This window comes from Schistocerca nitens, chromosome 10, assembly GCF_023898315.1.
Source record: "Schistocerca nitens isolate TAMUIC-IGC-003100 chromosome 10, iqSchNite1.1, whole genome shotgun sequence".
NCBI classification, from domain to species: domain Eukaryota; kingdom Metazoa; phylum Arthropoda; class Insecta; order Orthoptera; family Acrididae; genus Schistocerca; species Schistocerca nitens.
The window spans coordinates 12,630,842-12,658,516 of NC_064623.1; the positions used below are offsets into that span (position 1 = coordinate 12,630,842).

Below are 27,675 nucleotides of genomic sequence, written 5' to 3' on the forward strand. Positions count from 1 at the left end.
CACCAGGCACTGACTGATACGTGACTTAAGAATGCCCTGATCACTTGCCTTTCATAATCGGAAGCAAAGCATCTTAAGAAGTTCCTGTAAACAGAGGAGTTAGGAGACCACACTCCCTCGCAGTCAATTGCCTTCGTCGACAAAACTTTGATGGTATTACAGGCAGTTTTGTTCTCAACTGCAGAAATGCAGTCCTCCATGTGAAATTAAAAACAAGGAGGAAGTCATAATGACAGTGACTGGCTTACCGAACAGCAGCTGTCAACTGTTTGCCAACAACCTTTACACAAAGCTGCAGCTCTCGGCAGACACAGGTGCATACGTGTCTGCATACCCATCCTCTCAACTGCGTCGTCGTAGTAGTGATGACTGTCATCTTGACCGTCGACGGATCTACGATACAGACATATGGCTGCTTAACACGATCCTGCCCACTGAACCTAGGTATGCGCTGTTAAGTTTGAATGGCAGTTTATTGCAGCACATGTGACACATCTTATACTCAGAGCTGATTTTCTGTCATTTTAGGTCCTGCTACCAGACCTCCGACGTCATCGTCCCCTCGATAGCACTCTCAATCTGGCCAGTCTGGGGTGTGTACATTGTGTGGACAATACCACACTGGTGACTCTTCTTACGTATAACTTCTTAAACAGTTCCCAGAGATAACCCGACGAATACCTACGCTATTCGGCAGTTTATTATATCCTAACGACACCGAGACCTCTGACCACGCTTGACTGTGACGCTTGACACCGGAGAAGTTGCAAGTAGCCAAACACGAAATTTCTTTCATGCTTGCACACGGAATTGCAAATATTGTTGGCACTGGGAGAGGGGAGTGAATGTAGTGGTTGTGCATCAACATGTAGAAGTGTGCAAGATGTAAAGTGCCTACTCTTAGCAGTATCACTGACACTGTTTTATTCTTCACTTGTGGCAATTATTCTGTTATTGATTTTCTCATTACTGAATTCTCGAATGCAGTGTACACATATGTATGCAATTAAAGTTGCAATAGAGTTATCTGGAATTGCAACAATTCTTTCCCAATTATGAATGTCCTCAATGGTCCAATGGACACTCTGACCATCAGGAGGGTATCCTGTTATGGCTTAGTTTATGACAAACAAAGGACAAGAAGTCATCTGCTTACATCTATAGAACGCACAGCAAAGACCTTACCAGTATCGGCAAGTTTAAAAATGTATTTCAATCTCAAACCTGGAATATTGTTTACAAGGAAGATGATGTAGGCAAGAAAACTGACATCATGTGTCATTACCCCAACATTGCCTTCCCATTAAAATGAGTGAAGGTACAATATTCAGCCAGGGACATACAAAATGGTTGGATCATAAAGAGTATAAGAATATCATGTACGACTAAGAGGACACACTGTGAACATAGCGTAACTACAGAAGATCCAAATTTCCACAGTTGTTTTAAACTGAACAAGAAAGTCATTTGTACAATAATACATAAGACATAGGACTAGCAAATAAAGCCTACATAAATTATTCAAAGAACAAATGCAAAACTATATGGGATATTGTCAGAAAAGTTCTACAAACTGATATCAAACAGGAAACACCAGAATCTCTTCAATGTAATGGCTAATAAGTAACAGACACCAAACTCATTTGTGATACATTTAATAAACATTTTTGTGGGATGCCTAGCATCAACAAAAACGTGCCTTCTAAAGTGTACAGTACCTGAGAAATCATATTTTCTAGTGCCTGTAATACTGAAGAAGGTTCTCTTAATTATTACGAATATGAGAAATTCCCTCTCATCTGGCCTTGGTGGTTTACCTACCTACAAAATACAACATGTTGCTAATGAAATAGACAATCATTATGCAATACACTCAGCAGCTACTTGATTGCCGACATTTTCCCTCAACCACTCAAAACCTCCAAGATAGGGAACATGCACGAGGTCAACACCTATCAATCTGTAACCCTCATCTTAACTGTGCCCAAAATAACAGAAAAAATCATATGTCCTTTCTTGAAAATAACTCCCTGTAATGGCACAGTAGTTTGGTTTTTGGAAAAATATGTCCATGAAGCTCTGTTTTCAATTACTGACCGGAGAAATTAAAATACAATTCTTCTGGACTTTTTATTGATATTACAGAGTCATCTAAATTACTAAGCTGCTAAAATAGGGTATGGTTACCGGGTCACACTAGCATGTTGTCTACCTAATGGCCTTCACAGGCATCAAAAATATTATACAATTATTTACTGTATTTAAACATTTAAAATAGTGTCATAATCTAGAATAACATTATGTGAAAGGTTTAACAAAGCAAGACAAGTATCACAGTTACATTATAAATTCCTTGCAAGTGCGCCAAGAGCCACATGGGCCTGTCTAAATGGACAGTTGCCAATCTTGGTGTCAAGCATCAACATCACCTTAAATACCGGCATTTGGACAAATCAGTGGTGGCACAGCACAGCCAGGTAAACAAACACAAGATTTTGTTTGAACAAATGAGAATACTTGCTCATGTTTCAAACTATTGGGGCTCTGTGATCAGAGAACCAGTTGAAATTACATTCTGTGAAAACAACTTCAATAGACACACTGGCTATGTACTTAATTATGCAGAGAAGTGTACACATGACAAGCAGTGCTAGATAGAGAGCACAAGCAAAATCTATGGACATAGAGCGTGCCACTTCTGCAAGTGTCATCGTGACATAATCAGATAAGTGGACCCCTTTCCTTGTGGATCTTTGGAAGGCAATATAATCTAGCAGGATGGTAGTGGAGTGGGAGTGTACGAGGGCAGCACAATAGCTCTTGACAGCCTTTCGTGACAAGGAACTTTCTTATGTCTATACATATACTTAGTCCAATCTCAGCCCAAACTCTTTGTCTTTAAATATGTCTGCTTGTGTCTGTATGTGTGTGGATGGATATGTGTGTGTGTGTGTGTGCGCGAGTGTATACCCGTCCTTTTTTCCCCCTAAATTAGTTCTTTCCGCTCCCGGGATTGGAATGACTCCTTACCCTCTCCCTTAAAACCCACATCCTTTCGCCTTTCCCTCTCCTTCCCTCTTTCCTGATGAGGCAACAGTTTGTTGCGAAAGCTTGAATTTTGTGTGTATGTTTGTGTGTCTGTTGACCTGCCAGCACTTTCATTTGGTAAGTCACATCATCTTTGTTTTTAGATATATTTTTCCTATGTGCAATGTTTCCCTCTATTATAATCATATACTTAGTCCACTACAGTACACATACATCTAAAGGCAGAGATCACTGTATAAAAACTACTGTAACAAAAGTGTATGTATATTTTGTCATTTACAGTGTGTGTGTGTGTGTGTGTGTGTGTGTGTGTGTGTGTGTGTGTGTGTGTGTGAGCGTGTGTGTGTGCGCGCTTGCACCCCACATCTTATAGTGGACAAGATTCTATGGATATATAAATTATCTGTGGAGTTCACAAACATACAATTTCTAACAATTTTCACACATAAACATGTTTTGCGGGCTACCTGTAAAGAGAGTTTAGGTTATAAATAAGTAAAAATAATGTAACCAGTCACTAAACATGAATCATTCAACTATCTTTCTTTCTTCTTGCGTTATGGCCTCTGTAGGACCATGGGTAGCCCCTTTGTGGACTGCATTTTCCTCTTCTTCTCACAGAACCTCTTCATTCTTTCTCTTCTCTCCCGCTCTTCTTCGCAGATCTTCCGTTTCCGTTTCTCCTGGCGGCTCCACTGGTGACATTCTAATCTTTTCCTGTATTCTTCTCTGTCATTGATCTCCGGCATATTTGTCAGTGTATATTTGTTCCTCCAATTTTCCTTTCCTTCGACCTTGATCCCCAATTCCAACCAGTCCTTCCGAAGTTCAACAATCCACTTGGTTTCTGTCTTTCCCCTCGTCCTCTCTTCATCATTCTGTCCATACTCATCCTAACTACACGCCCAAAAAACCTTGCCCTTTTGAGTCTGATTTCCCCAGATATTGTTCTCATGTTCCGGTACAAATCTTCCCTGGGTCTTCGCATCCACCTCTCTCCACCGCTTTTGGGACCTCCATTCAACTATGATGTATTCTGCGACCTTTACTCTGTCATCAAATGGCAGTTTTTGTATTTAGATCAGCAGCATTGCTCCCAGGAAGCCAGCAACATTGAAATTTCTACACTGTTTTAATTTTATCAATTTGATTTCAAATACTTTTGGCAGTTTAGCAAAAATAAACACTTTAAGAACTGATGGTTACACGTCTATGTGAGAGTATGTATCACTACTCACCAAATAAAGAAATGGAGTCAGACAAGAAGAAATACTCAGTTAGCTGTGAAGCTTTCAAAAGATATCGTCGATATGAGAGCTAATGTAAACACTGCCGCTTATTTTCCTGGAACTGTGGCCTGGCTTGATAACAGCATAAGAAAAGTAAACAAATTTTTGAGGTTCAGTGTCAGTGAGAGCAAAGAATTTTCTTATGCTCAAGGAAGCAGAATCCAGTTCATGCAGATACCCTACATTTGTAGTGGCTAAGACAGACTTATACACATCTTTTTCTAAACATTTAAAAGGCCACTTTTGGAGGTTATCTGATCACACAGTGATAACAATATGTCACTTTTTGAGAGGTCTGCACTTGTTTCATAGCAGTTTTTATCTGAATCAGTTGTCATGTCCAGTTGCAGATAACTAATGTATGTCAAGCCAAGTAATTGGCCAAGTACAGAACACTATGGAACCCTTCTCCAAAACTACCTTACTTTCATTTCTTACAAGACCAGATAAATTAAATTCATTCTCTCAATTTATTGAAACTTTTTGAAGCAGCATCTTCCTAATTATGTCCATTTTTTTAGACTGACACACTTTTATTTTTGGGATCCTCAGAAAGAATACACTTTCATGATCAATATACTGTCAATGACACAAGATACGATTTAAAGTGAATCAGTTCTTATGGCTAACTGTTGCATCAGAGTTTTCTGTCTCAATAGCTACTTACCTTAAATCACACAACAACACTTACAACCATGTGGAGATGCCATTCTTAGTCACCCACTCAGTAACTCTGATACAATGTTGAAAGTGAACACTGGTGCCTAAAAATTAAGTTTAATGGGGAGCAGAGAATTATGTCTTAACACAACATGGAAAATATGACTTATAATGCCCACTTTACAGCCCGAATCATCTACGTGAATAGTATGCTGTTGGAAACTGTTTTATTCATTCATGCAATTAGCATGTTCTGTGAAACCCATCATGAAGGAGAGCCTTTTGGATGTGGAATGAGAAAGGTAAAAACTGCTGGCTGCAAACAACAAATTATGATTAGTGCTAACCTACTCAAAATTATACTTATGGGAATCTCTTCTAGATTAATTATATATGTATACGTAAATCAGAAGAAAAATACCTGCTGTAAGAAAAGCAACTACTACCCCTCTTACCCTTCTCATCTGTTGTTTCTTATCACACACTTCAAACAAAGCACAAATGACTTTATCCTGACCACAACTAGCTATCTGTATCTGGCAAAGTCATGCACTGTTTAATAGAAACATTAGTTAAGTGGAAATTGCATCCCCAAGTCCAAGTATTGCGATAAACTGCAGTACCGGCTAATGAGATCTATCTGAGGATTTTCAGTTTCCAGTCTGTTATCTACTGGCAACCTGTTAAAAGACTTTTGCACCAGAGTATAGACCTCCTTTCTGAACCCTAGAGAGGGATGCATAACCTAAACGCAAATTATTTCTACTTCTAATATGGCTTTTCTGAATTTTAGAATTGCTCCTAAATTCACTTTTGTTACTAACCACAAATATCATTAATGAGTGTATGTATTTGCATGTAAGTGTAAAAATCCCTAGATCCCTGAAAGGATGCCTGAAAAATGTTTAGTTATCAACTTCACATAATATTCTTACTGCACACTTCTGTAGAATAAACAATTTTTCCACATTGGCTGCATTGCCCTAAAATAGTGATAGCCAAACTGTCGACTGCAAGCTACTAGTAGCTTGTGGGGACATTACTGGTAGATTGCTACAACGCTCAGGACAGCTAATGTGGACTGTTTCACTGAGCTCAAACCACACTCATGGCAACTACAGCTTGTTTCCCCCGTGCAACTACCATTATCAGTCAAGGATACGTACTGTTAGCCTCATAATTGATTGCAAACACACTGAGGTTGTGCATGTTGTTTTTATGTGTCTGCTTGTGTCTGTGTATGTGCGGATGGATATGTGTGTGTGTGCGCGACTGTATACCTGTCCTTTTTTCCCCCTAAGGTAAGTCTTTCCGCCCCCGGGATTGGAATGACTCCTTACCCTCTCCCTTAAAACCCACATCCTTTCGTCTTTCCCTCTCCTTCCCTCTTTCCTGATGAGGCAACAGTTTGTTGCGAAAGCTTGAATTTTGTGTGTATGTTTGTGTGTCTGTCGACCTGCCAGCACTTTCATTTGGTAAGTCACATCATCTTTGTTTTTAGATATATTTTTCCTACGTGGAATGTTTCCCTCTATTATATATAAAAACAAAGATGATGTGACTTACCAAACGAAAGTGCTGGCAGGTCGACAGACACACAAACAAACACAAACATACACACAAAATTCAAGCTTTCGCAACAAACTGTTGCCTCATCAGGAAAGAGGGAAGGAGAGGGAAAGACAAAAGGATGTGGGTTTTAAGGGAGAGGGTAAGGGGTCATTCCAATCCCGGGAGCGGAAAGACTTACCTTAGGGGGAAAAAAGGATGGGTATACACTCGCGCGCGCGCACACACACACACACACACACACACACACACACACACACACATATCCATCCACACATATACAGACACAAGCAGATATATTTAAAGACAAAGAGTTTGGGCAGAGATGTCAGTCAAGGCGGAAGTGCAGTGGCAAAGATGTTGTTGAATGACAGGTGAGGTACGAGTGGCGGCAACTTGAAATTAGCGGAGATTGAGGCCTGGTGGGTAACGGGAAGAGAGGATATATTGAAGAGCAAGTTCCCATCTCCGGAGTTCGGATAGGTTGGTTGGTGTTGGTGGGAAGTATCCAGATAACCCGGATGGTGTAACACTGTGCCAAGATGTGCAGGCCGTGCACCAAGGCATGTTTAGCCACAGGGTGATCCTCATTACCAACAAACACTGTCTGCCTGTGTCCATTCATGCGAATGGACAGTTTGTTGCTGGTCATTCCCACATAGAACGCTTCACAGTGTAGGCATGTCAGTTGGTAAATCACGTGGGTGCTTTCACACGTGGCTCTGCCTTTGATCGTGTACACCTTCCGGGTTACAGGACTGGAGTAGGTGGTGGTGGGAGGGTGCATGGGACAGGTTTTACACCGGGGGCAGTTAAAAGGGTAGGAGCCAGAGGGTAGGGAAGGTGGTTTAGGGATTTCATAGGGATGAACTAACAGGTTACGAAGGTTAGGTGGACGGCGGAAAGACACTCGGGTGGAGTGGGGAGGATTTCATGAAGGAGGGATCTCATTTCAGGGCAGGATTTGAGGAAGTCGTATCCCTGCTGGAGAGCCACATTCAGAGTCTGGTCCAGTCCCGGAAAGTATCCTGTCACAAGTGGGGCACTTTTGTGGTTCTTCTGTGGGAGGTTCTGGGTTTGAGGGGATGAGGAAGTGGCTCTGGTTATTTGCTTCTGTACCAGGTCGGGTGGGTAGTTACGGGATGCAAAAGCTGTTGTCAGGTTGTTGGTGTAATGGTTCAGGGATTCCGGACCGGAGCAGATTCGTTTGGCACGAAGACCTAGGCTGTAGGGAAGGGACCGTTTGATGTGGAATGGGTGGCAGCTGTCATAATGGAGGTACTGTTGCTTGTTGGTGGGTTTGATGTGGACGGACGTGTGAAGCTGGCCATTGGCCATTGACAATAATCTCAGATTTGGCTGAAATTTAGCACACCAATGCTACTAAGTGTGGAACACTCATGTACAAAATTTTAAGTTCCCCTGCCAATTAGTTCCAGAATTATGGCTTCTGAAAGGAGGTGGCATGACCCGGAAATTGCAACCCGCATCTGGCAATCTATCTTCAGACCCAACTTCAGGTCTTAATAACTTTGGAACTATTCCGCACAGTCCAGTGAAATTTTTACAACTCAGTAACATCCACTTAGAGAACACACTCTATGAATCAAACACCAACAACAAGGTCTAGGTTAGGTTGGAAGGTGACAATCTGCTTGTGAGTTGGTGAAGCCAAAGACCGTGAAAGCGGAAAATATGATTCTGGTCGCAAATTGACCAGTACAGCCAGGCCATATTGGAATATATAGGGGGGGGGGTGTCCCACACGTGACTTTTACTGGAAAAGGAGACAATGAGCATTATCTGCTGAAAGACACTTGCGTATCTAGGGAAAGAGGCATTGCTACCAATTTACTCTTTCAGTAAAGCAGTATGGAATAAATAAGATACAAATTAGTTTAGTTACCTTGTCCAGTCTGAATGTTACCTGCAGGTAAGGTAACCAATCACTATTTACTGTCTTGAAATATTTATTTTTCCATGAACTAGTTTCAAGGCACCCTGAGGTTCATTATCTGAAGGGGTTGATTGCACAAGCATTATTCTGCAAGGGTTTCACCAGTACATATTGACACCAGTCTTGTGGCATTGCAGTAGTCTAGTATGTATTGAGAAATACTGTGATCTCGAATGTAATGGTACTGTACGCATCTGCAAGTGGCAGGGGGCAGGGTTGAAAATGGTTCAAATGGCTTTGAGCACTGTGGGACTTAACATCTGAGGTCATCAGTCCCCTAGAACTTAGAACTACTTAAACCTAACTAACCCAAGGACATCACACACGTCCATGCCCGAGGTAGGATTCGAACCTGCGACCATAACAGTCACGCGGTTCCAGACTGAAGCGCCTAGAACTGCTCGGTCACACTGGCCAGCGGGGGCAGGGTCGTTCCATGTCAAAACATGCAATAATTCAAAGATTTATAACTCTCAGATTTTCTCGGAACTTGCACGTTTGCTTATACTTATAACATACAAACTTCTGCAAAACCTTTTTTTCTCAGGCTACAACTTTATTTTGTATCGAATTTTAAATGTAGTGACATTCTGATAACAGGGCTCTGCAAAAACATCAATGCAAAATAGTACTTATCTACATAAATACCTGTAACTCAGGGGTTTATGAAGCTTTTGCTTTGAAAATTTTTTGAGAAGCTAGGTAAGGCATATAGTTAACAGATACCCATTAATTGAAGCAGTAAAGTAACAAAGAAAAGTTTTAAAAGATATTAATGTAGGCCAATTTTCGATTTCAGAAAAACTGTGAGGATATGGAAAAATACTTAGATCACATTTCTCCAACCTACTGGGAACCTGATAATGGTCTTAAATAATCCTCTAGATTGTAAGCTTTCTAATAAAATAAAAATTTTAACAGTCTTCTAATTGATATGCACATCTGAAATCAAAGTACTTTTTGCTGTGATGAAAAAAGGTCATTTTAAGTAAGTTCATCCACTCACTGTCTCACTGCCTCAGATGCAAGGGTATCAAATTAGTATATTTAAGTATAGCTCATTCTAGACAGGATATTTAATTCTAAGTGTGAAAATTTATTTCCATTCATTTGACTAATTCAGTAATTTTTTACAGACTATAATATATATGATTTGTGTGTCCAGTCAATCACCTGATCACAGGATTAAAAAAGTGTTCTTAAGACAGCAGTAGATCATTTGCAACCTTTATAGGCACGAAAACAATGCAACAATTACTGAAATTTATTGTCGAGAATAAATGGCATGCGGCAATTAGTCTGTTTGACCTCAGCTGTTCTTCGTCTTTCTGAGAGATAGGTCATACCTGTTTGTGGTGCAGCCCTATCGTTCCACTTGTATAAAGTATGTTTCAAGTGAATTAGCGCTCCGTTAATTGCAATGGAGAATGTGAATTCATGCACTGTTGGAAAATTATTAAAAACGCCATGTCATTTGACAACCTATATCTTAGTAAAAAGTCTACAAAAATTAGAAGAGCTGTGCGAAGACCACCGAGATTTGATATTGCAGCGACCCATATAAGCATTCCACAAGATCAAGAAAGTGCTACTATATGTGGACATCACAGATACTATTACTTAAAAGTGTTTGAAAGTCATCAAAGAACTTGTTGTGGTCCTTACAAAAAAACGCCAGACAAACAGCTAAAAAACCCATGAGGTCAGTTTGCTTGTCTTTGTCTAAAACAGTAAGCACTAAAAGAATCTATGTAAAACCAGGCCAAAAACTGTACACAACATGTCGTAAGATTTGTGAACAGAAAACTGACATCAGTGATAGAAATGAAAGTGATGCAGATGACCTGGAAGTGACAGTCCACAAATCAGTAAATCAAAGTAATGAGGATACAAATAAAACTTTACATGATTTGGAGTGCTCTCCCTTAAGACTTCACTACATTCCAAATCACAGCAAGGCTTCATATGGCAAAAAGAAGCAAGAAAAAGTGAAGAATGTTTGGAAAGAAAAGTGTGCCGGGCATTGAAGATCCTGACCATAGAGAATAAACATTTGATGATGAAATTGTTAAGAAAGCCAAACATTTTGATGGCCATGATATTGCTAATGAACGAAAAGGTGGCTAGTGTAAAAGTACCTGCAAAATTTCAGATTTTAACTTTAGCTCCACCCTCTTGGTCAAAAGAAAACATAATGTTAGAATTCAATGATAGTGAGTATGTGGTTCGACAAGCAAGGAAACTGAAAACAGAAATGGGTGTTTTATCAGTTCCTAAACCAAAAATGGAGGAAGCTATTGCTGATGAAGTGTTAAAGATTTCTAACAAAATGATGAATATACTCGAATGTTACGAGGAGCAAAAAAAGGTAGGATTCCAAAGAATGTCTATATGCAAAAAAAGACTCATCCTTTTCAACTTAAGAGAACTGTACTCTCGTTTTAAATGGGAGAACTCAAACATTAACACTGGTCTTTCTAAATTCTGCTCACTAAGACCGAAGTGGTGCATTTTAGCCAGTGCTACCAGCACTCATTCAGAGAGAGAGACAGAGAGAGAGAGAGAGAGAGAGAGAGAGAGAGAGAGAGAGAGAGAGAGAGAGAGGGTGTGTGTGTGTGTGTGTGTGTGTGTGTTTGTACCAAAATGTGAAACTGCTGTTGGATATGGAATAAGAAGGAACATACAAAGAACTTATACAATTTCTTGTATGTGACTCTGAAAACTACGACCGCATGCTTAATCACTGTCCCAGTGATGACAAACTGTCAGAATTATTTACCAAAAATTAGCTTACAAAGATGCTGATGATGAAATTGAATTCAGCCAATGGATAAACATAGATCATCAGGCAGAATTGGTGAAGCAGTCTACAACTGTTTGGGAATACAAAGACTTGTTAGTAACAAAATTACAGGCACTTAATCCACTCTCATTTATATCTGTCAGTCAAACTGATTGAAAAAAATTTGAAAGAAAATCAAACCTTGGCAAAAGCAATTCTGTTCATGGACTCTGCTGAAAACTACAGTTTTGTGATTCAGAATAAAATTCAGCGTTACTACTGGACAAGAAGCAGCTGTACAATCCATCACGTTTGTGTTTATGTGGTAAATGAAGAAAGTGAATTGGCGATAGTGAACCACTGCTTTGTAAGTGATGATATGGAACATGATGTAGGATTTGTAAATGCTGTCCAGAAAGAAGTGGGTAAGTGGCTGGCAGAGCATTAGCCCGAAGTGAAGAAAGTGCATTATTTCACTGATGGACGTGCTGCTCAATATAAGAATAGAAAAAGCTCTAAAAATTTGGTTGAGCGCAAAAACGATCTTTCTACTGATGCTGAGCATTCTTTGTTTGCTACTAGCCGCGGTAAATCTATGTGCAGTGGTTTGGGAGCAATTATAAAATGTATATTGAGAAGCGCTAGTCTTCAATTAGCGGATGATGCACAAATAACAACTGCACATTTTAAATTAACATTAGTGTGGCTAGAACAATTGTTGTTTAAAAATGCTAATTTGACATCCTAAATAAAGTTAACCCATTTAATGAAAATCTTTCAATTAAATTTAAAACTTTTGGCTCTGTTCTTTCATGAGGCAGCTTTACTATAGGTTGTAAGTTTACATAATCTGATTTAACAATGATCAATGATGTGATGTATGTCAAATGAACATTCAATACCTATCAAAACAAGGCGTACTTCCCTCCTCTTCTTTTTTTTTTAAAAAAAAATCAGAGTTTCCATAAAAATAAATCTTGTATCAGCTTTTTTATTTGAGCGGAGCTTCGGTTATTTGTCTTGAACAGCTGAATCTGCTATTAGCGAATATTCAAGTGCTTGCAAGGCTGAATATCATAGGGTGACATTTGATTCACAATGGAAAGGAAATACGTAAATCGGATTCTTCAAAATTCGAGCCTAGTGAACAATGAAAGCCATGAAGTGTGACTTCACATGTTACGTACATGTCGTACGGCATGGAATTAAGTGTATGTTTCACTTGTAGAGGCCGGTCATTTGGTTTGTTTACAATAGGTCAACGCCATTTATTTCTTGTGGTTGGTGACCCAGATCGTGTTGTGCACGATACTCGGGTAGATGTAGTAAAGCTGTCAATCCATTTAGGGAAAATGTGTTTTGGGTTACCTTTTGAACAAAGTTAGTAGTACAGACATGGGCCTAGTGTAGTCCGAGGTCTAAATTAGGATGGAAGGTGACAGTTTCGTTATGAGTTGGAGAAGCAACAAATGTAATATGGTAAACTTGAGTTTTCGTATACATTGCACGTTTCCTACTAACATTTGTGCCTTTAATCAAAAGCCTATTTTCGCACTTTGGTCTCATATTTGCAAGCTTTTAACATAATTGAAGGGATTAGTAACAAGAACATTCCCATCCCATAGCCCCTCTATTCCCGTGGGGATCCTGTTCATTGTCGGTTTTTATTTTGCAATTTTTTTCGTTGTTAGTGACAATGAACATTTGATCGTTCTTAAGAGTTGTATGTGTGCTAAGTTAATTACGCCAATGATCTATTGGTGGAGTGTGATGTTGCTAAGTAATGGCCAATATTCCTGAGTGTGCATACTGATCAGTACTTGGCTTGTAAACAACATTTTATAGATCTTCTCAAGACCTTGACATCAACATTTCCTTTGTGTAATTGTTTATTTTATAGATGAAAGCATTATAAGATTAACTTACGTCACATTCTCTCATTGACTGATATCATATGGAATAATTTTCTGGAACAATTCCAAGCACAGACACAAGGTACTCTTTGTACAGAAACCTGCTGGGAGCTTAATATAAAATGTCCTTTCCTGAACTTCATGTATGCAACTATTTAAAAAGATTAGACATTCTATAATATGAGGGACAAATACAGCATCCATTATCAACATCTTAGCCCAACTCTTGCACAGAAATAAGTGTGCAGCTATAAAAACTCCCGTGTGAATTAATGAGTCAGACTGGTTATGAAAGTCTTAAATACAATTGAAACCATTTCTGCTGATCAGCTGCTCCAACTCCATGGATGAATATTTAAACAGGTATCATCTGATTTACTTTTTAAAATTTAGTTGGAGATTTAAAACGCGTAAAAAAAATCATGTTATATAAATGTTCACATTGTAACAATTTTTCACAGAGAACTGTTTTATTCTTGAACCTACTGTCACATTCCACGTTATAGGAAGTTGTCGCAAATATTATCCCTCAAAAACGCAAGAAATTAAAGTTGGAAACTTGATTTTTGGGCTATGTGCATATTTTCCCTTAGGTTGAGGAACAGTGGTACCATCCGGAAGGTTGTGTGAAATTTTTTAGACATATTTTAACAAAAGATCATTTAGGATTTAGTTATCTACACTGTTGCATATGTGTCCTCCTGGAATCTAGTGAAAAGAGTTGTTATTCATTACAGAATTCACGTACTTTTAGAAGCGAGTGGATAACCATCAGTTCTTATGGATGTAATAGGCTTCAAGTGTCAGCTATAAAATTTGTTGTATCATGACATGTCTTGAAACTGGCTCATTTATATCAGAAATAGCTATTTTAGAAATCCACCCCCCCCCCCCCCCCCCGGATAAATTTCTGCAGCTGCCTTTGCACTGGCATGTAATCAGGAGGCAGCAAAACTAAATTTGTCGAACATAAGTTATACAGCTATTGCTAAAGCCATAGTATTATTGTACTACTATCAGCAAATAATGCTACAACTGATTAAACGAGAGGTATAATGGGAATATGGGATATCACTTCTAGGAGTATATGATGAAACTTTGCACATTTGCTTATTCTTATAACATAAGAACTTGTGCAAATTGTTTTTGTTTACAGACTACAACATTTTTTTATATTGAATTTTAAATGTAGTGATATTCTGATAACTTGGCTTTATAGGAGTGTTAATGCAAAATGGCACTTATCTACACAAACGCCCATAACTCAGGTGTTTATGAAGCTTTTGATTTGGTATTTTTTCCTTAGTTAAGAGAAAAACACACTTAACAGACATGTAATTGTTTAAGCAATAAAGTTACAAATAACAATACAAAAAAATTTAATGTGTGTCACTTTCCGACTTCCAGAAAAAGGGTTGACAGAAGTGTTCGATCCCACGCGTCAGCTTTGACCCATGACGTAAGGGTGTTGTCGTGTGTGACGTCATGGCGGCGCAGAGTTTGGTTTCTGAGTGTGGCATGTTTGTAAAAGTCGTCGTGTTGTAGTTTGTTGTGCTCTCTGGTGGTATGTTCAGGGTTTTCGTTTGTGTGGTATAATGGGCTCAGTTTGCTTTTGCTAGTTATCCAGAATTGTTCGAGTGTCAGCTGTGTTTGTAGTGGAATTCGTTTCAGTGAGTTAACGATTTTGTGTGAAGGTTTAGAGTTGTTCGCTGATACATCCTGTGGTAATTTTAGTAAAATTAATCGGTTGTTATTTTTGTTCAGGAATGGATATGACGGATAAAATTAACAGTGCGCAGGTCAAGGGAAGTGTTCGATCCCATTGTGTGGCTGTGTATGTTAAATTGGTATCGGGAGATGTTTTTGAGCTATATAGGCCAAGGGAAATGATTGATCCTAATTTATGGGATCGTGAGCTGCTGTTGAGCTATATAGGTCAAGGTAAATGTCCGATTCCAGTCGATATTGTGTTTAGTGGTATTTGGGGAGGTTTGTGATGTCAGTTTTTTTCGTCGTTTAGTGTGGTTTTGTATGGGGTGGATGTCTAAATTTGTTTATATTTAGTTTGCCCCCACTCAAAAATACCCCATTTCCCGCGCTTCTCCCGTTAGTATCATTAAGCTTTTTGTGGAAACTGTGTGTGTTTGTTTTTCGATGTATTTTGGTGCTCATAATGTGTACGTACCGACTTTATATGCGCCATATTGGAATCGTGGATTAAGGTCGTTTCCGTGGTATTTGTGACGTCATGGGTCAAAGCAGACGGGCGGGATCGGACGCTTCCGTATTTCCCCAGAAAAAATACAGATACATTGAAAAATATTTAACCTGGTGGGAACTTACAATTGGTCTTAAATAATTCCCAAGATAGTACATATTGTAATAAAATTATTAATGGGTTTCTGTGAATGGACACACAAATAAATCTGAAATCACAATATTTTGTGTTGTGATGGAAAAAAAAAAAAATAATTCTAAGTAAGATCATCCAACATGACACCCACTGCTTCAGATTTTTACACAACTTTTTTCTATTTGTTACTTTCTGCATGGTAATAGTCAATGCAAAATTTCTCCACATAAATGCTCCAACTGAAGTTTGTCATTTGAACTGCATTACTTCAGACAAAAATAAGAAAACAGAAAGTATCTTATTTTCTACACATCATTGTGATAGTTCCCCAGATGTCACAGAAGGGATGTGTCTTTATTAGAAAACAAATTAATAACTATTCTAGACTTAAGCTGTTGTGCTCCAAACAATGATTTTTAAATCAAGTTCAAGACAAATAACCGAAGCTACGCTCAAATAATCATTAATATTAAAATTCGTCTGTTATGACATTACAAACGGCTTTTAAAAGGGAGAGTGAGGTCTATCATTTCTAATCAATTGATACTACGTACATTTTTAGGCGTTTCGTCATTAAGTCTGAGTCACGTATGATTCAATGGCATGTTTGTACATGTCGTAGATAAATTCAAAAGGTCCGGCATGCTGATCAAGAACAAAAACGGTGCCAATTCACAGGCTATACAACAATATCCCATACAGTACTCGTCCAAGTACTCGTCATAGTACGAAGAAACAAACCCATCCATACCAAATTTGTTTACTTTACCAATGCCTATAGACTCCAAGAGATAACACTTCCATATGACATGGATGCTAGCACAGACTAGTTGATACGCGGGAAAGTTCTTTTGTAGGCACAATACTCACCAGTCCATAATGTGCAGCAGATAAGCTTATCATAGTGTAAACAATGATTGCAATCCTGTCCGTCCTGATAACCAACCAGACGTTCATCTGCAACACAGCGTTTTAAAAACCATTCCTTTCGCTAGGTGCTCTGCTAATTGTGATCAAGTAATGATTATTGTTAAATGCATAACAAAAACCAAATCAGCAGAACGTTAAATGCCTAATTCCTGTGTTTTGGTAACTGATAAATCTCTCATGGTTTAAAAAATCTTTAGATGTCAAATGTCAGAATATTACGGGGCAACGTCTAGATACTACATGTATGGAATACAACAGCCAAGTACAAGCACTCGTGTCAGTGTTCTAACATATTACAAACAATATCAGAAATAAGTTTTTTCTGCCCTTGAGCATCTTTGTCGTGATTTGGGCGCTGTTATCTTGTGGAAATGGACAGCGTTTAGATAACATCTGTAGTCATCTAACATACGGAACTCATATCACGGCCTACCGATAGTTGTGTCACTGTATAGGTTTTGAACGATGTCATTTTGATTACAAGAGTATTGCAGTTGAGGTAAATTTTTTGCAGATAACACATTTAACCACGTATTTGACAAGTATTTACAGGATCTCCCTAAATGCGCCGAGAAATTGAACATTTGCAGTTAAACTGCTATATTAGTCATAACAGAAGGCATTTTTAAAACCTCTCTTAGTATACTGTCATCGCCATGTATCAAAAAATTCAGAAATTAACCGTCGTCTGCTTGGTTATAAATTTTAATTAATTTCTAAAGAAAATATTGATGTCGGTATTGATTTTGCTAATATGACTTAAATATGCTGCATACACCTATTTATATAACTGGAGATAAGAAAACCACCTCTAATTAGACTCATTTCATTCCTTCAGTTCCCTTTATACTGTAAATCTTTGAGAAAGTGGTCTATAATACAGTACTGACGTTTATCTCAGCAGAACTTTCAACGGCTGGACTTCGGTCCTCTCGCAGCATAGTGTAATGCAGTGTCAAGTTGTGTCGTCTGCGCGTGAACTTAAAGCGTATGTAGAAGTATCATTACCGCACAGTTGTTAATCGGCTTTCTGTGTCAGCAGCCAGAGGCGCCGGTATTGTCGGTGAATTATTCCGAGCCGTCATGGAGATTTTATTATTTTGTATATACTTACTTGTGTTGTTCTTTTCCTTAGCGACAAGAAATAGTTTTAGTTCAGATACATTTATCGATTCTAGGATGGTGTGTCGTCAACCCATGAGCTTGCCACTTCCTTGTGAAGAGCTTAACTCCTTAGGCGAACTCAATAAACAAATGGTTCACATCTGGTATGACGGATTCATTGGAGGCGACGATCCGTCAGTTTCGGTGCGGTTACCCCTATTCTGGCCACACGGCCCGGCACGCTGGTATTATGGCAGACGCCACCAAATTTGCGTTGGTTGTAAGTCAGCTGGAGAATTGTTACACCACTGAAATGGAAGACGTGATCACCACACCGCCTAGAGTCGACATGTTATAAAAGCTAAAATCAGAATTGATACATTGGGTTTCCACATCACAAGATGAATGGCTCTGGCAAGCATTAAGCCACAAGGACATAGGAGATTGAAAATCTTACCAATATTTATGGCATTCGCACAGGAATGTGGACACTGGAACAGAGCCAGACAACCAGCTGCACACTTTGTAGAACAGCCACTTGCTGCCACAGACGAAAGCCATCATAGCATTGCAGACAGAGGTGCTTTTGGATGCGGTGGCTGACTTGGCCAATTGGGTAGTGGACTGTATAGTTTCTGCTCCGATTGGCTCATCAGTTGCTACGAGTGACAACATGCCGACAATGTCAAGTAATCCAGTTCATCAACGATGTTCTCTGTCCCAACTGATGCACTGGCTGTGATGTCTCATAGCCTAGTATCAAAATGGTCACATGGGTCGATTACGACAATCTGGCAGCTAAGTTCGAGACCCTCCCCAAGTGAATTGACGAGTTGCTATCTTGGTGTGACAGCAGCAGTGACAGAAACTGGTACCAAAAGAGGTCTCGAAGTCATTCACCTCCTCGATATCTGGACAAGAACAGCAACCAGTCTGCTGATATCACAGAAGATTTAGGGACTGGGCACACAAGCACACATCACCATGCATGTACCAAAAACCAGCAACAGTTGGACGTAGTCACTGCTTCTGGTTGCCAAGCATTGTCCTAAGGCCTTTTAATCAGTGATGGGAAGTTAGGCTGCAAACACCTAGTGGATACTGGGTCAGACATGTGTATCTTTCTCTGGAGACTGCTACACTGTTGTAGACCAGCAACCTTATTCTATGTGTCTGCTGTGAACAATTTGTCAGTAGCAATGTACGGCACCCACCCAATGTATGGAAGTAGACCTGGAGCTGTGCCCAGCATTTATATGGGATTTTACAGTCACAGATGTCACTGAAACCATCGTCAGTGCTGATCTATTGGTGAACTATCACCTGCTACCAGATAAGGTGAACACAATTAGTGGAAGGCGTAACCATTCTGGTGGCTTTGGCGTTCCGTCGCTACTCGGTGGTCCACTCAACTGAAGTTATGCAGGCAGATGCTGCAGAGTATGGTTTCCAGCCTTGATGTGACCCTCAGGAGCACCGAAAGCTGTATATCATGATACTGTACATGATATCAATACCACAGATAGCTCACCAGTTTCCTGTCGACCATGACGTCTGACCCCAGAGGGGTTACGATCACAAATGCACAATTTAATGACATGCAGGGGGAGAGAGGATTATGTGGCCATCCAGTGGTCTGTGGTCCTCTAACATACACCTACTGCGAAAGAAAGATGGTGCATGGCGCCACTTTGGGGATTACAATATCTTCTACACCCAGTTGTTGCCAGATTGTTATCCTGTTTCTCTACTGTTGGATTACAACGATGCATTATGTGATGTGACAGTTAATAGTGTACTATACTGTGTTAAGGTGTGTACACAAATACATGTAGTGGAAGAAGACATTCTAGAAACAGCACTCACTACCCCATTCAGATTGAGAGTCTGTATATGACATTGGACTTGCGAAATGCTGCACAAACGTGGCAGCGGTTTATTGTTGCGGTACTGCAAGGACTATTCTTCTGTTTAACATACTTACATGACATTCTTATCTTCTGTCAAGCATGGAACGACATGAACAATACCTGACAAGTCTTGGAAAGGCTCAATACATAAGACGTGTACTAAACACAGCCAAGCGTGATTTTGGACAGCCACATATCGATTTTTTAGGACATTGAATTCCATTGAAGGGCTCATTTCCTCTGGCTGAAAAGGTAGAAGCATTTTGCAGATGGTGCGCCCACATACTGTTTGGGAGCTCCGACGTTTTCTAGGGATGCTGAACTTCTATCAGCAACTTCTTCCGCACTCAGTGGCATTATAAGAACCTTTTACCACAACACATACTGGCAGTACTCATGTACATGCACTGTGCAAGACTTACCTCCACCTCATCCGTGCGGGAGCTTCTCACTGTAGTCCTCATACATCAGTTGTATTGCTGAATGGTATCATCCCTAGCTTGGAAGTATTTTACGAACTGTGGTAGCAGTGAAGTTTAATGGTCCATTTGCTGCAAAAGTTCAAAAACGGGAGTACGCAGAACGAACTTTTGACATCATAAAAGGAAAACCATCCTCAGCGTTTCTTGAAAAAGAAGGTAAATGCGACTGATATACCTATAGTTGTAGTGATGGGCTAAAAACCTGAGATAATAACTGAACTCTTAATTTTGTGGTTCCTTCAGGGTGAAAATTGATACCATCCAAAGCTGACGTTGGAGGGAAATCATAAACTTGTGACCTTACATTCTCCTGTCACTGCTCCAGTTTACTTCACACTCGCAAGCTTTGCTGGAGAGAATCAGACCTATTTCTGTCGCAATATCGACCATCATGTCCTACTCCTTGACCTTCATTAGGATTTTTCAATCTACGTTTATTACTTGAAATAATAATACTAAAAAAACGAAAATCGGTTACTTCAGAAACCGGTTATTTTGAGCAGTTTTAACGAGCAGGATAAACCAGAGACGAAAAGAACCTGTGCAACTGAGAGCTGGTTGGTTCAGCAATAACCGCCACCCCTGTGTGGAGGGCAGACGCTGGGCTGCTGATCTCGAGCTGTGACACCAGCCACCTAGGTAAGACTCCCATAACCTGACCTGAACTAACCGCCGTTTCTTCCCCATAGTACAGGATATTCATATATTGAAGAATTCGTCGTAAGTATCGGTTGCTGCTCAGCTGTGAACTACACTGTTGTTGTTGTTATTGTTGTTGTGGTCTTCAGTCCTGAGACTGGTTTGATGCAGCTCTCCATGCTACTCTATCCTGTGCAAGCTTCTTCATCTCCCAGTACCTACTGCAGCCTACCTCCTTCTGAATCTGCTTAGTGTATTCATCTCTTGGTCTCCCTCTACGACTTTTACCCTCCACCCTGCCGTCCAGTACTAAATTTGTGATGCCTCGATGTCTCAGAACATGTCCTACCAACCGATCCCTTCTTCTAGTCAAGTTGTGCCACAAGCTCCTCTTCTCCGCAATTCTATTCAATACCTCTTCATTAGTTATGTGATCTACCCATCTAATTTTCAGCATTCTTCTGTAGCACTACATTTCGAAAGCTTCTATTCTCTTCTTGTCTGAACTATTTATCGTCCAGGTTTCACTTCCATACATGGCTACGCTCCATACAAATACTTTCAGAAACGACTTCCTGACATTTAAATCTATACTCGACGTTAACAAATTGCCATTGCCAGTCTACATTTTATATCCTCTCTACTTCGACCATCATCAGTTATTTTGCTCCCCAAATAGCAAAACTCCTTTACTGCTTTAAATGTCTCATTTCCTAATCTAATTATCGCAGCATCCCCCGATTTAATTCTACTACATTCCATTATCCTCGTTTTGCTTTTGTTGATGTTAATCTTATACCCTCCTTTCAAGACACTCTCCATTCCGTTCAACTGCTCTTCCAAGTCCCTTGCTGCCTCTGACAGAATAACAATGTCATCGGCGATACTCAAAGTTTTTATTTCTTCTCCATGGATTTTAATACCTACTCCAAACTTTTCTTTTGTTTCCTTTATTGCTTGGTCAATATACAGATTGAATAACACCGGGGAGAGGCTACAACCCTGTCTCACTCCCTTCCCAACCACTGCTTCCCTTTCATGTCCCTCGACTCTTATAACTGCCATCTGCTTTCTGTACAAATTGTAAATAGCATTTTGCTCCCAGTATTTTACCCCTGCCACCTTCAGAATTTGAAAGAGAGTATTGCAATCAACATTGTCAAAAGCTTTCTCTAAGTCTGCAAATGCTAGAAACATAGGTTTGCCTTTCCTTAATCTTTCTTCTAAGATAAGTCGTAGGGTCAGTATTGCCTCATTTCTACGGAATCCAAACTGATCTTCCCCGAGGTTGGCTTTTACCAGTTTTTCCTTCTCTGTAAAGAATTCGCGTTAGTATTTTGCAGCTGTGACTTGTTAAACTGATAGTTCGGTAATTTTCACATCTGTCAACACCTGCTTTCTTTGGGATTGGAATTATTATATTCTTCTTGAAGTCTACACTAACTATTGCAAAAATGGTTTTCGCGTGTTTAGTTTTCCTAGAGACCCTGAATGAAGAAACAGATGGGCCATAGACCGCCAAAGAGAAAACTGGGCATCACCTGGCGCTCAGCTCTATATTGTAAATATGCGTTAATAAAAGTAATTGTAAACATGAAACCAGTTGTATACAACTGCATTTCTTCCTAGTTGAAAACTGTTCTGAAGTAGTTAGTCTCAAAATTTTTCGATTCCAGAGATATTTTCGCAATGGATAAAATGGGGAGGAATATCTTTCATGTATTTATATGTCTTATCATAAACACACATACAAAAACTGGACATTGTAGTATTTATGTCTAAAATAAGGTGTGATATATACTTCTAACAAAAAAGAGTTATAATAAGTGATGTGCTGATGGTGTATCTTATTGTGTATATCTGACCCTCTTGTAAACAATCGGTCCACTAGCAAGAAAGCAATAGCAGTAAACCCAAACCGATTAAAACTTGTGCGCGATAATGACAAATTAGATGTAAATGCACTCAGATCTACTCAATCTTGCTACTGCCACGTAAATCTGAATAAGTACAAAAGTGGTCGCTGTGCGAAAATCCATAAGCTGTGTGAAATAAATTTCTTACGTCGTACTGATGTCTGCTCGGATAACGCTTTGTTCTGCTCTCAGAACTACTAAACTAACTACAGTTGTAGAAGCCAAAATGTAACATTTTTGACTGAGACACATTTATAATTTGTTTGTGTAAAAGCGACTTGGAATTGGGAGGCAGAACACAACTGAGCAGAATGACTGTGATATCTTACTTCTAAATCTTACTGTATTGTGAAACTGACTTGCAAATTGTTAAGCCATATCATAAAAATTACATTTACGCAATAAATGATCTTTACAAAAAATACAATAGAAAACTTGGGTTTACATATAAAGCTGGTCGTATTCAAATTCGTTCTACAGCAAAAACGCATAAATACATGCATATCGATTACATTATTGCAGATCGATGTAATAACTGTAGAAAGATTCATCATCAAAATTTCATAATAATATTTGTAGCATTTTCTTAATTTTACTTCAGATCTTATTTCTTCCATAAATCATTAATAAACAACACTGAAATTATTACACTGAGTATTTAATACTAAGCGACTGCCCACTCTGGAGCATCGCAACATACACTGCCAGTTTCTGACGCATTACTCCTGCTACTCCAGAGCAACAACTGCCCACCACTGCGCGATCTAACATAAGCTCTCTGTTACACATACTCTGATCAGCGATAGTTGCTCCACAGCGTTCTTACACACGTACATCTTTGTAATCGACATATCGCTTATGCTCTTGGATAATACATTAAAATTTACCATTTTCATTATATGTACCTATTTCACACTTAACTCCATTTCTTATATCGGTACGGTAAAACGAGTGGTAATATAGTGGACTGGTCATTGTCAGGGAACCTGCACAAGTAACATAACCTTCAAAGAATAAATTTTTTACCCCAGCTCAAGAAGCAACAAACGTATAATGAAGTACATGAAATGAATACCGGTTAAATGATAGATGAAACTATCAATAAAAATTCGTTCCGCTATTTGCTCCCCCCCTCCCCACCGCAATGTAAAATAAAAATGCAGCATTTCTTAAAGAATCTTTTTTTGAATAAAAAATAAACACCTCTTTTAAAAGTGGCTATATACAGGCAAAACTAATAAATAGCACAAGTTGTTACTGCATAACACCCATATTTGAAGAACATTGGTTCCGAGTTTTTAACTCATTACATTTAATATTCACAAACCACCATAGAAGTTCTAGTCTATGTTTCTATAGCCGTGTAATATTACATTTCAATTTTTCTGTTATATGAGAAGGGCATTTTGAATATCTCTATGAACATTAATTACTATTTTGTTTACTTCATACATACAATATAAAATATTTTATAAGTAATACTGTAAAACTGTAATACTGTAAAACAAAGTAACCATTGCTGAGTCTTCAGAGATGGAGAAAACATGGCGGACGATTCAGCCTATTATGTGCCTATTATGTAGGAGTTTTACAGCTGTCCGAGGCGGCACAGAAGGACCCTGCAGTGCTGCGGGCTGCGTTCGAAGGGGGTGGATACCGGGCTGTGCACCAGTAGGTCACCAGGATGAACCACCACTCTCACAGGATAGCAGAGCTACAGAGAGAGCGAAGTCAACATGTACCTCGCATCACGTGGCAACAGATCTAAAACTTTCCGGCAGATGAAAACAGTGTGCCGAAGTGGGACTGTGATGTGTGACCCTTGCCTTCTGCAGGCACGTAGTCTGCTGAGAGAGCTACTCAGGCACAACCCAAGATTTGCTCACAGTTTTGCTTCTCCCGGGTCCACTCTCCCACTTTTACAACTTGAGTGAAGTTCTCCAGCATACCTTGTTGGACTAGCGTTGCTGGAAGAAAGGATGTTGCAGAGAGATGGCTTTACCCAGCCTAGGAAATTTACATTGTGTAGCAAAGTGTGCGCCGATGTGAAACTTCGTTTCTTCCAGTAGTATTAGTTCTGCAAAGCATTCAGGAGAACTTCTGTGAAGTTTGGAAATTAGGAGAGAAGATGTTTTCCGTTAGGGTAGGGCATGAGTCGCATCTAGATATCTAAGTCCGTACGAACTTTCGTCCCTAAAGGTCAAGGGTTCCGGGTTCGATACCCTGTCTGACTCGCAGTTTCCCTCTGTCACTAAGATCAGGGAGGCACACACTTCCACATACTCGTCAGTTGCCTAGAAATTCCTTTTGCATTACTGTAGCTCTGACAATTAATCTTGACACATCAAGTCACATATAGTAAAAATGAGTTATTACAAATAATTGACGAACAATGGTGTTATAAAACACAGAAAACTTTATTTAGATAGGAGTAATTTTAGGTGAAGAATAGAGTTTTTTAATGACATGGTAATTTGCAGTCACCTGGTAGCTATAAACCACATTTTCCTGCTTTTATGCTATAAATTATTTGTATCCGCTGTCTTTATATATAAATAAGAAAATTAGTTTCCAAAGTATCAGTATTTTGGAAAGAAATGCTTACTTTTTAGTTATACTGTTTCAGTGTTCTTAATCTACCCTAGTGGAATTCCAGTTTATTAGTGGAAAACAATCTATCTGCTCTAAGAATGAAGGCCCGTTTTAAAATACTCTTTGCACAGGTGTTGGGCAAAAACATAGAAATACTCGAGAAATGCATACTTGAACACAAATGCAGATGCTTGCAAAACCTGCTAGTTGTTTTGTTGTATTTGGCCACGACCGACATCTGTGCAATTTAAGAGTCAGTCATGTGGGCATCCACAATAATAAATGTGATGTGTGATGTGGTGTGATGGCCCTCAACTACATACTCCCCGATTCAGAGTTGAAATATTAAAATTTTTGGCTGGTTTCGTTGTCTAGGGGCTGGGATACGTAGTTACCGCATTACATTTTGAAAACATTCTGATGTGATTCTTTGCAACGTTTGTTTTCATACGATTATTTCACTTATGTATGCTGATATGAGCTGTACAGCGTACAGCGCCATCTGTTAGCAGCTTTAGTAACTATTATTTCAAACTGTTGTATAAACTTCTTACAGCTTTCACAATAAACGCACCGTTTACTGCATTCCTCTATCGATCTTTATTTTCGAGATATTTAATTTTGAAATCAGGGAGTCCTTTTCTGGACACCCTGTACAACGTTTGTTCCCCAGTAACGATGCTGCGTTTGCAAGACGACTGGGCACCTGATCACACAGTGCTCATCGTCCAGGACCGGTCCTGTGAGCAAGAGCATGAACTGTCACATGTCCCTGGCCACGACAGTCACCAGACATCAGTATTGTTGAGCATTCGTCGTCTACTTTGGAGAGAAGGCTGCGTGATCGCTATGTAGCTCCATCATAATTACCAGAACTTCCCACTGTTTAGCAGGAAAGGTGATATAAGATTTTTGTTTCGTCTGACCTGGGAACATCATTCTATACTTTTAGATTGAGTGCAGGCGGGAGAGAGATTTCCTTCAAGCTGCAGCAGATTGTTCTTCTCAAACATTATAGCCTCTAGAAAGGTTCGTCTTGCTACAGACACCTGCTGCGGAAATTTGGATAGAAAATTATTATTTCTGATTGTCCTTAACGACTTAAATGCAAGCCGAGAGCCGATTTCCGCCAAAGTGCAGTATGGCAGGACACACATACGCGAAAGTCTGCCACAAGGCGGCAACCGTTTAGCTTGCCTGCTCCAATGATGCGGAGCATGTGGAGGTAGTCGGAGTGTTGGAGGGGAGGCAGGTCTCACGAACAGGTTTTGTGCGCGAAGGGCGAAACATCTTACTGGCATGTAGACACGGTACCGTGTAAACGTGCATTTATACGCGGAACAAGCAGTGAGCTCTGGCTCTGAGCACTATGCGACTTAACTTCTGAGGTCATCAGTCGCCTAGAACTTAGAACTATTAAACCTAACTAACCTAAGGACATCACACACATCCATGCCCGAGGCAGGATTCGAACCTCCGACCGTAGCGGTCCCTCGGTTCCAGACTGTAGCGCCTAGAACCACACGGCCACTCCGGCCGGCCAAGCAGTGAGCGATACACAAAAAAAGTTCTAAAAATTTTTGCGTTAATCATCTCTCTACTCCTGAAAACGATATAAGCAATCTAATGCGATGGTATAGTCCAAGACACGTCAAGAAAGGAGAATATACTACATAAATATATTTATTTTGTGTTCTTCTTTTAATTTGTAACAAGAAAAATTTTATTTTGTTCATAAATAATGACAGCCAAAAGAGTTACATTTTAAGTCCTACACCCATGGGAAAAATCCCAAGGCCAAAAAATAACTAATGTAGACTAATGAAATTTCCAGAGTACGGGTTTCAAAAATCAAAAATGTTCAAATGCGTGTGAAATCTTATGGGACTTGACTCCTAAGGTCATCAGTCCCTAAGCTTACACACTACTTAACCTAAATTATCCTAAGGACAAATACACACACCCATGCCCGAGTGAGGACTCGAACCTCCGCCGGGACCAGCCTCCCAGTCCATGACTGCAGCGCCTCTGACCGCTCGGCTAATACCGCGCGGCTGTACAGTTTTCTAGATAAAATATTTAAGTGATTAACGTTGCAACACCACAGGTTAATGTAAGCGCTAGATAAGGCACTGCAAACGTGAAATGTCGGCACATCAATAACAGTTGTAACGAGCAGAATGTTGACTGTAACATGCAAATGTTTATGCATTGTTTAGTACAGGTGACGGATGTTAGGCTCCCGCCGGAGATTCGAGTGCTCCCTTGGGCATGGGTGTGTGTGTTGTCATTAGCGTAATTTTGTTTAAGTTAGAGGAGAAAGACTAATTGAGTTCTGTAACAAGTTTCAGCTAGTAATAGCGAATACCCTGTTCAAGAATCACAAGAGGAGGAGGTATACTTGGAAAAGGACGGGAGATACGGGAAGATTTCAATTAGATTACATCATGGTCAGACAGAGATTCCGAAATCAGCTACTGGATTGTAAGGCGTACCCAGGAGCAGATATAGACTCAGATCACAATATAGTA

At 39.6% G+C, this 27,675-nt stretch overlaps 1 protein-coding gene across 4 annotated transcripts in view; it reads right to left on the bottom strand.

Moving 5' to 3' along the window:
- Window positions 1–16,423, bottom strand: part of LOC126210529 (mitochondrial 2-oxodicarboxylate carrier-like) — a 97,110-nt gene extending 80,687 nt beyond the window's left edge. Inside the window, exon 1 of one of the 4 annotated variants that reach the window (XM_049939780.1) lies at window positions 16,341–16,423. The gene's annotated coding sequence lies outside the window, so the exon portion shown is untranslated. The other 3 variants (XM_049939781.1, XM_049939779.1, XM_049939778.1) reach the window with 3 other exon arrangements.
- Between the last annotated feature and the right edge of the window lie 11,252 nt (window positions 16,424–27,675).